A 10764-nucleotide genomic window follows, 5' to 3' on the forward strand; every position below is an offset into this window, starting at 1 on the left:
GAGGATGAGTGTGTAACACGGACAACGTTTGCATTTTAGCTAATTAGCAACTACTTGCTACTTTTCAACTACGTAGCATGTTAGCTAACCCTTCCCCTAACCTTAATTATTTTAGCTAACCTTAACACAACCTAACTCCTAACCTTAACCCTAACATTAGCCTTGCTAACGTTAGCCAGCTAGCTACCTAGCTAACTTTAGCAACAAATTTGAATTGTAACATAATACGGTTTGCAAATTCGTAACTTATTGTTTGCTTTTCTAATTCGCAACATATTGTAAGAAATTGCAATTCATTACATATTGTATGAATTGCAACTTGTAACATATCTTACGGAATGGATGACGGACATCCACAAATTAATACAAACCATACGAAACATAACAAAGCGTAATAAAAGGACTATTCTGGTTTTACTTACAGAATAATACGAAATACTCTGAGAACAGGTTGTGCCACGGGACAGAGAGGAAAATTAGCTTTGTTACAGCTAATGTCCTGCAATTCTACACATTTTGCCATTGGGTGGTGAAAAATGTTTGCAATTTTTAATATGATATCCGAGTGAGACTGAAGACAAAATCAATGGGGGCCCTCCAGACGGTCTAACCATGATAACCAAATTTCTACATTTGACCTTGTGTATTCTACTATTCTAACTCGCAACAGTAAGTTGGAACCACGACTGAGTTCCAATTTTTTTTAATAAAATTTGTTCTGGGGGTGGGGTGCAAAATGGGGTGCGGACCACCAGTTGCCCATCTGAGGTAGAAGCAATTTCAAGTCAAATCAAATAAAATTTTATTGGTCACATACACGTGTTTAGCAGATGTTATTGCGAGTGTAGCGAAATGCTTGTGTTTCTAGTGCCAACAGTGCAGTAATATCTAACAAGAAATATCTAACAATTTCACAACAAGATACACAAATATAAAGTAAAGGAATGGGATTGAGAATATATAAATATATTTTTTAATAAAAATATATATATATATATATATTTCACCTTTATTTTATTTAACCAGGTAGGCCAGTTGAGAACAAGTTCTCATTTACAACTGCGACCTAGCCAAGATAAAGCAAAGCAGTGCGACAAAAACAACAACACAGAGGTACACATGAACAAACGTACAGTCAATAACACAATATAAAATATATATATATATATACTGATCCGTGTAAAGGAAAGAATGAATGGGGCCATGTATCGTGAGATTTTGAGAGAAAACCTCCTTCCATCAGCAAGGACATTGAAGATGAAACGTGGCTGGGTCTTTCAGCATGACAATGATCCCAAACACACCGCCCGGGCAACGAAGGAGTGGCTTCGTAAGAAGCATTTCAAGACCCAGCCATATATATATATTTGGACGAGCAATGTCAGAGCGGCATAGACTGAGATACAGTAGAATATAATAAAATACAGTACATGCATACATATGAGATGAGTAATGGAAAATATGTAAATTTTATTAAAGTGACTAGTGTTCCATTATTAAAGTGGCCAGTGATTTCAAGTCTATGTATAAAGTGCAGCAGCCTCTAATGTGCTAGGGATGGCTATTTAATAGTCTGATGGGCTTGAGATAGGAGCTGTTTTTGAGTTTCTCGGTCCCGGCTTTGATGCACCTGTACTGACCTCGCCTTCTAGCAGGGTGAAGAGGCAGTGGCTCAGGTGGTTGTTGTCCTTGATTATTTTTTGGCCTCCCTGTGGCATCGGGTGCTGTAGGTGTCCTGGAGGGCTGGTAGTTTGCCCCCGGGGATGCGTTGGGCAGACCGCACCACCCTCTAGAGAGCCCTGTGGTTGAGGGCGGTGCAGTTGCCGTACCAGTCGGTGATACAGCCCGACAGGATGCTCTCAGTTGTGCATCTGTAAAGGTTTGAGTGTTTTAGGTGCCAAGCTAAATTTCTTCAGCCTCCTGATTTTGAAGAGGTCCCTAAAGTTAGAATAAAACTGTATAGTTTTTCAACGATGATATCTAATAGGATTGATTATGGGCCTACTAATAATAATACTAGCCCATTATTTAAAAATACAGTGGGGCAAAAAAGTATTTAGTCCGCCACCAATTGTGCAAGTTCTCCCACTTAAAAATATGAGAGAGGCCTGTAATTTTCATCATAGGTACACTTCAACTATGACAGACAAAATGAGAAGGAAAAAAATCCTGAAAATCACATTGTAGGATTTTTAATGAATTTATTTGCAAATTATGGTGGAAAATAAGTATTTGGTCACTTACAAAAGTTTATCTCAATACTTTGTTATATACCCTTTGTTGGCAATGACAGAGGTCAAACGTTTTCTGTAAGTCTTCACAAGGTTTTCACACACTGTTGCTGGTAATTTTGGCCCATTCCCCCATGCAGAATTCCTCTAGAGCAGTGATGTTTTGGGGCTGTTGCTGGGCAACACAGACTTTCAACTCCCTCCAAAGATTTTCTATGGGTTGAGATCTGGAGAGTGGCTAGGCCACTCCAGGACCTTGAAATGCTTCTTACGAAGCCACTCCTTCGTTGCCCGGGCGGTGTGTTTGGGATCATTGTCATGCTGAAAGACCCAGCCACGTTTCATCTTCAATGTCCTTGCTGATGGAAGGAGGTTTTCTCTCAAAATCTCACGATACATGGCCCCATTCATTCTTTCCTTTACACGGATCAGTCGTCCTGGTCCCTTTGCAGAAAAACAGCCCCAAAGCATGATGTTTCCACCCCCATGCTTCACAGTAGGTATGGTGTTCTTTGGATGCAACTCAGCATTCTTTGTCCTCCAAACATGACGAGTTGAGTTTTTACCAAAAAGTAATATTTTGGTTTCATCTGACCATATGACATTCTCCCAATCTTCTTCTGGATCATCCAAATGCGCTCTAGCAAACTTCAGACGGGCCTGGACATGTACTGGCTTAAGCAGGGGGACACGTCTGGCACTGCAGGATTTGAGTCCCTGGCGGCGTAGTGTGTTACTGATGGTAGGCTTTGTTACTTTGGTCCCAGCTCTCTGCAGGTCATTCACTAGGTCCCCCTGTGTGGTTCTGTGAATTTTTTCTCACCGTTCTTGTGATCATTTTGACCCCACGGGGTGAGTTCTTGCGTGGAGCCCCAGATCGAGGGAGATTATCAGTGGTCTTGTATGTCTTCCATTTCCTAATAATTGCTCCCGCAGTTGATTTATTCAAACCAAGCTGCTTACCTATTGCAGATTCAGTCTTCCCAGCCTGGTGCAGGTCTACAATTTTGTTTCTGGTGTCCTTTGACAGCTCTTTGGTCTTGGCCATAGTGGAGTTTGGAGTGTGACTGTTTGAGGTTGTGGACAGGTGTCTTTTATACTGATAACAAGTTCAAACAGGTGCCATTAATACAGGTAACGAGTGGAGGACAGAGAAGCCTCTTAAAGAAGAAGTTACAGGTCTGTGAGAGCCAGAAATCTTGCTTGTTTGTAGGTGACCAAATACTTATTTTCTACCATAATTTGCAAATAAATTCATTAAAAATCCTACAATGTGATTTTCTGGATTTCTTTTCTCATTTTGTATGTCATAGTTGAAGTGTACCTATGATGACAATTACAGGCCTCTCTCATCTTTTTAAGTGGGAGAACTTGCACAATTGGTGGATGACTAAATACTTTTTTTGCCCCACTGTATGTCTTCTTAGGGGCTCGGAAGGTGCCCCGGACATCTCCGCCATGACGAAACGGTTCAACATGTCGCAGAGAACATCATTTACCAGAGCCTGGAACACAGCAGGGGTGTTGGTGAGGCCAAAAGGCATGACCAGATACTTGTAGCGGCTGCTGGTTGTGTTGAAGGTGTCTTCCAATCGTCCTCCTCTCGTATCCACACCAGTTGGTAGGTGTTCCGTAGATCCAGCTTGGAAAATACAGTGGTCCCCTGGAGCAGCTCGAAGGCCGAGGAAATTAGTGGTAGCGGGTAACGGTTCTTAACAGTAATGTCAATGAGTCCCCGGTAGTCAATGCACGGGCGCATGGTCTTGTCCTTTTTCTCCACGAAGAAGAACCCTGCGCCGGCGGGAGAAGAAGAGGGACGGATAAATACTGCAGCTAGGGAGTCCCCAATGTAGGTCTTTATAGCCTTGGTCTCCTGTCCCGACAGAGAGTACAGACATCCCCGGGGTGGCGTGGTGCTAGGGAGAAGATCAACCCGCAGTCATAGGGTCGGTGCGGCGGAAGCGAAGTGGCCCGGGCCTTGCTGAACACCTCCCGGAGGTCCTGGTACTCCGCGGGGATGGTGGAGAGGTCCGGGGAACCTTCCGAGTCCCCAGGAAGACATCCTGGGACAGGTTGCACTGACTTCAGACAATGGGCAAGGCAGAACAGACTCCAGCCCATGATGGCACCCGTAGACCAGTAGATGAGGGGATTGTATCGCTGGAGCCAGAAGAATCCCAAAACCACGGGAATCTGACCAGCGCTCTAACATCCATGGGAATAGAAAGGGGCTGAGTGGGGATGTTCAGCTCAGAAGCCAGGGTAGCGTCCAAAAAGCTCTAAGGGGTGAGAGCAAGGGAAGCAGAAAAGTTATCCATATGGCCCACCAGAATACTCGCCCCTACCGGTGAGCCTGGTCTTTTTAAAGCACAAGAGGACACAAAAATCACCAAGAGTCCCGCAATACAGACAACTCTTTGAGTTGATCCTGTATTGCCGTTCCGCTGGCGACAGCCCGGCTCTGCCTAGTTGCATAGGCTCGGGAAGAGGTGACACGGCCGTCTTCGGCGACTCCAGGGGGAGGTCAGGAAGCCTCGGGTTCTCTCGGCAACGAGACCGTCGTGGACTTCCGGGATGACTCGGAGGCAAGGTGGAATCCCTGGACATACGAGGAAAATAACATTTCCTCTCCCTCCGTCGTTCCCATAATCGACCATCAATGCGGATGGTCAACGCAATGAGAGAATCGAGAACCGTAGGTAACTCCCGAGCAGCAATTGGCTCATTAATCCCCCTCCTCTCCCCTGTAACTATTCCCCAGGTTGTTGCTGCAAATGAGAATGTGTTCTCAGTCAACTTACCTGGTACAATAACGGATAAATAAAAAAAGGAATATATCAAACAGCGCTTCCTGGTTCCAAGCCCTCTCCGCTGCCAGCGTGCGGAAATCCACTGCATAGCCTGCCACACTGTGGGAGTCCTGCCGAAGCTGAATTAGGGCAACTTCTCTCCCGGAGAATGGGACATCAAAAAATCCTTCTTCACCTCTCCCACGAACCCTCCAGACTAACGCATATGGCTGGCTGTTGTTCCCATACAGCAGTAGCCTAGGTGAGAGCCCTCCCGGACATCAGCGTGATGAAGTAGGCTATCTTGGAGCGATCCGAGGAGCGATCCTCCGAGGAGGAGGAGGGCTGAAGCTTGAAGACGAGGGCACACTGAGCTAGAAACCCTTGACATGTGCTTGTCTCTCCATTGAAGTGATCCGGGGGAGGTAAGCAGGGCTCCCGAGAAGTTGAAGTGACAGATGAGACTGCGCTGCTAACTGCTGAGTTACTGAGGGGCTGAGAGGTTACCACCATGGTAGGCTGCCTCCCAGACAACCCGCAGAATTACTTCAGCAAAATGTCCAAAGCCTGGTCATGGTGTTACGCCAACGTTTGGACCCCCTCCATAAGGCCACGAAGCAATTCCTCGTGCCTACTGATGGTGGCTTCCTGGGAGGAGATGGCTTGGGGCAGATGGCCAGGGTCTGCTGGGTCAGTCATGGCCAGTTCGTACTATCACGTTTCAAGGTAAGACCCAGATGCAGACCCGTCAAATTAACAACAGTTTATTAATCCAACAGGGGCAGGCAAAAGACAGGTCAAGGGCAGGCAGGGGTCAGTAATCTGGACAGGTGGGGCAAAGGTACAGGACGGCAGGCAGGCTCAGGGCAGGCAGAAAGGGTAAAGCCCTACTTTGTTGTCATGGAGGACTGATTGGGCTCATTGATTCGAGTTGAAAAGTAAATGCTGCGCTCATGGAATGGCATGCTTTGAGCACTACTGAAAAGTGCTATTTACATGTGAAATATGAATGCCATATGCTGCATTTGCTATAGACCTATCGTTTACCTTTTTGTTAGTGTCACTTTGATATGCAGCTGTTTAAAGGGCAAATTCACAGATGAAACAATAACAAAATGGTTGGGCAACCAACCACCTCTGTTTTGGTAAAAAGATGAGGGATGGGCCTCGAGAAATGTAACCACTCTCAGAATACAGTTTTTTTTTTTTTTTTACAATTGCTAGGACCCATTTCTCAATACTTTGTTCACTTTTTCAGAACTCTTCACACAGTGAGCACAACAGCAATCTATGTGGGCTAAACGGTGGATCATTTTTCATTGCTTTGGCACAAAATGCATTCAATGACTACATCTTTCAAATTTCATGAATTCTTTTCTCACTCAGACACAACAACCACCAAAACTCTATGTACCTACAGGCCAATTTGTACATGTTTACATACTCTTTTGAAAATTGTTAAACTTAATTTCAAAACCTAACAGAATAACAGAAACCCAAATTGAATAAGACAGCAATTTGCTACATTTCTACAGTAATACCGTATTGAAATATATTCCAAATCTAAAAAATGAAATACTATCAAAACAATTAGACCAACCACAGCTGATTTCCATTGTAGCTGAACACCTACCCAGGTGTTAGTCTTTTAATTTCATTACCATCTATACAAAAGGAGACATTTTAGGAATAATGCTGTACTGTAATGTAAACATGGACCCAGCCAGAGATAGAGAAGTGGCTGACAGAGGAAGAAGAGTGGCTGGGAGAGGGAGAGGGAGAGGAAGAGGAGTACGTATGTGTGGTGGAAGAAGACTGAGAGGAAGATCAAGAGCTGTAGTCTAGGATGAGATTAGGGCTACTATAATTGATCATGTAATAAATCATAGTATATCAATGAGAGAGGCTGGTCTGAGAGTGGAGCCAAATCTGCAACGCTCAACAGTGGCATCTATTGTGAGAATTTCTGGCAAAACAACAGGTAAGATGTGCATTCTACAAGGGCATCTGACTGAACTGCACATTACAGAAGTAAATTGAGCAAAGCCTCCAAACCCACTGGTGTGTAATTGTTTTTGTATTTCTGCTAAGGACCCAACGGTTACCTCCCACAGGCGGGAGAGATAGGATTTTCACTGCTGTGCAGGAAACTGCAATTGTTGATATGGTCATCAGAAACAATGGCATAAAACTCACAGAGATTCGGGACAGAGCGTTGGTAGACAACATCACATTTGGAAATATTCACAATGTAAGCATAACAACTATTTATAGAGTCCTGAAACAACATCAAGTCAGGATGAAGCAGTTGTACACTGTCCCCTTTGAGAGGAACTCGGAATGAGTCAAGCAACTCAGGAACCAATATGTCCAGGTAAGATGACTATAAAATACAGAACTGGTTTTGAACAAAACCCAACAGGGCAGGGGCACACAATGGCATGTTTTTAGGTATAATGTAAACTAGTGTAATAGCCTAACTCTTATGATGCCTTGTGGATTTATTTTAGAGTCATGGAGATTGAAGCCAGGCAAACACTCCACATATTCATCTTTGTGGATGAGGCTGGTTTCAACTTGGCCAAAACACGGCGGCAGAGGAAGGAATATCGCCGTAGACTACACTACCACTGTCATACTTACCTTCAAGCGTTTTTTCAAATTGGATAATCTTTGGATGCCGACAGCAGTCGCACCATTGGAAGACATAGCTTGGACTGTAGCCTACAAAAACCCATTCCTGCTCTTTTCCCGCGATCCATCAAACATATTTGGTGTGTCATCATAGTGGTCTCTGACTTGTGTTCAGACTTGCTGAGGTGGAACGAACTTAAATGTGCGCCTTTTTTATATGCTGATTTGAATGTCATTGCGAAAACACAGATTTTTTTTCGCAAAAACATTCTTTCTGAATTTAAAAGTAATCATCTAGTTTTTCAAAAGTATCGGTAATCTGATTACAGTATACTAAAATGAACTAATAGTATGTACTCATTAAGTGTGTAGTATACCGTATGGGTATTCGAACACTGCTCAGGTGTATTTACGTATCTCATCTTCTGTAGCCAGCGTAACAATGTAGCAAGCTTTCTCGAGGTAATGAGGACATTAATCAACAACATCAGTGCTCGTGAAACTTCGGAGGTAGAATTTGTGTACAAAACATTTTTTACAAGATATTAAGGCAAGTTGGGTGAAATTGAGGTACGTAAAGCCAGGGTTTTCTTCATAATTAAAAAAGGAAAGTCTGTGTTTTCCAAGCTATTAATTTACCGGCAACATCCGGATAAATGTATAGACAACAACGATGAAGACAAATTCATCCCAGAAAAACATTGTCATGCTCTTGGTAGTAATATATCGACAACGGCAATTGTTGTAAGTGGCTCGTTGGTCTAGGGGTATGATTCTCGCTTTGGGTGCGAGAGGTCCCGGGTTCAAATCCCGGACGAGCCCGTCTTTTGCCACCGTAGTCCTCACATTTTATTCAACATTTTCGGTATGTTGTAGCAAGGCCAATTATCATAAACTGTTCTTCCCTCTAACGTTCGCATCGTCTGTCCATGAATGCATCTTGATCTGGAATGTGTTTTTATAGGTGGCTTAACTAATTATGTTGCCAGCCGTGACCTCTAAGACTGGAAGTAGGCCTAATCACACTTGAAAATGTCTTGTCTCAGAAATAACAGGGTTGGATCTAACCTCACGTTTACCTATTTGCAAATGTTGATTAAAAAAATGTACAGGTTACTTGCTGAATTATAGCCCAATGAATGACTGTATATTGATCTCTTCTGGCCTTCTTCAGTACTGCAATCGTGTGCAGTTTCAACAAATGACCAGTAGGCCTAATCTGCCCTACCAAGCAAAAAGGCAGTAACTGCTCATTTGGTCGAAAATGAGTTCATGTCCTTTTTGCAACCTTAAATACATGCTTAATTATGTGGACAGATATCCTGCCTCTATTTTATTGTGTTTTTGAGAAAATGGGGGTCATGTTAGCAGTAACTGCATAAAGTTACTGTGAAACCAAGGTATATAAAAAGCAATTTTTCTCAGTTCCACGCTATGAGCAGTTACTCCCTTTTTGCTTGGTAAATGCCTGCTGCTGGTCCTTCACACCTTACATCAATCAAGCAAGCACGCAATCAATCAATCAACTAATCAATCAAACAAATGTATTTATAAAGCCCATTTTACATCTGCCGATGTCACAAAATGCTTTACAGAAACCCAGCCTAAAACCCCAAACAGCACACAATGAATGCAAATGTAGAAGGACATGTCATGTTATTGTCAGCACTAACCTCAGTGTGTGCATTGATTTTTCTTGGTGTGCTTCTCCAACTTGCTCTAAATCTAGATGCTTCTCCAATCATGCTATTGGGGGTTGTTTTCAGATTGACTTTCTGTCGTGTCTTAGTGCTTTTATCATGTCTCCTGTCTTGTTCATCATTGCTCAGTGTTTACTATGGAATCAGGGGGAGTGCTACGGGTCAGTAGTCATTTAGGCAGGTTATCTTAGTGTTCCTGGGCACAGGGACTATGGTGGTCTGCTTGAAACTTGTTGGTATTACAGACTCAGACAGACATTTGCCAGTTGGTCAGCGCATGCTCGGAGTACAAGTCCTGGTAATACGTCTGGCCCTGCGGCCTTGTGAATGTTGACCTGTTTAAAGGTCTTACTCACACCGGCTGCGGAGATCGTGATCACACAGTCGCCCGGAACAGCTGGTGTTCTCATGCATGTTTCAGGGTTGCTTGCCTCGAAGCGAGCATAGAAGTAATTTAGCTCGTCTGGTAGGCTCGTGCTTCCCTTTGTAGTCTGTAATAGTTTGCAAGCCCTGCCACATCCAACGAGCGTAAGAGCCGGGTGTAATATGATTCAATCTTAGTTCTGTATTGACGCTTTGCCTGTTTGATTGAAGGCATAGCGCGATTTCTTATAAGCTTCTGGGTTAGAGTCCCACTATGCACAAACCAAATGGGATGGCGAATCACTGCAGAATGCTGTAGTAGTCCTGCTGGTTAAGTGTGCCTTGAATTCTAAATAAATCACTGACAGTGTCACCAGCATTAAAAATATTTTATTTGACCTTGTTTCAATGTTGATAGTAAAATGGTATGTTTGAATCAACATCATTGTTTCAATGTCATGATATCAATCTAAATGAAGAAGTATATTGAAATAAAACCTGAAGCCACACTCCAATGATTTCTGCCTGAACAGTGCCATGAGGAGAAACAAACTTCAATGAGAACAAGTCTACCAGCCAAATGCCTGCCTCTATGTACCCTGCTTGGCTTTCGAAACAAGCTGCGTTGGTTTCAGCGGAGCTGTCACGTGAACACATTGAGCTATTGATCAGCTCACATAATAATTTCTGCAGACTACCTAAATAACATTGAATAGTAAGTCCTCTAACTTTTCTTAAACAAGTTGTATGTGAAAGTAAATTCAGAGTGAGGTTGGGTTTATATAGGCTGCATTGACATCTGATTTGCCAGACAAAGGACACCATTATGCAGCTAGGTATACTGTCATTCATCCATGGTTGATTGGATTGTTGGAAGTTTAGAAGTAGTTACCATTAGCCCTGTAAATAGGACGCCAAGTTCATGATATTAATAATAGCTTTTGATATATATATATATTTTACCTTTATTTAACTAGGCAAGTCAGTTAAGAACAATATATCTTATTTCCAATGACCTTCCGGTTACTAGTCCAATGCTCTAACCAC

General features: G+C 43.1%; 1 non-coding gene across 1 annotated transcript; it reads left to right on the forward strand.

Moving 5' to 3' along the window:
• The first annotated feature begins 8404 nt into the window (after positions 1 to 8404).
• On the forward strand, positions 8405 to 8476 carry trnap-ugg. The gene has a single exon. It is a non-coding gene; the product is annotated as a tRNA-Pro (tRNA).
• The last annotated feature ends 2288 nt before the right edge of the window (positions 8477 to 10764 follow it).

Source organism: Oncorhynchus mykiss, chromosome 8, assembly GCF_013265735.2.
Source record: "Oncorhynchus mykiss isolate Arlee chromosome 8, USDA_OmykA_1.1, whole genome shotgun sequence".
Lineage (NCBI taxonomy): Eukaryota > Metazoa > Chordata > Actinopteri > Salmoniformes > Salmonidae > Oncorhynchus > Oncorhynchus mykiss.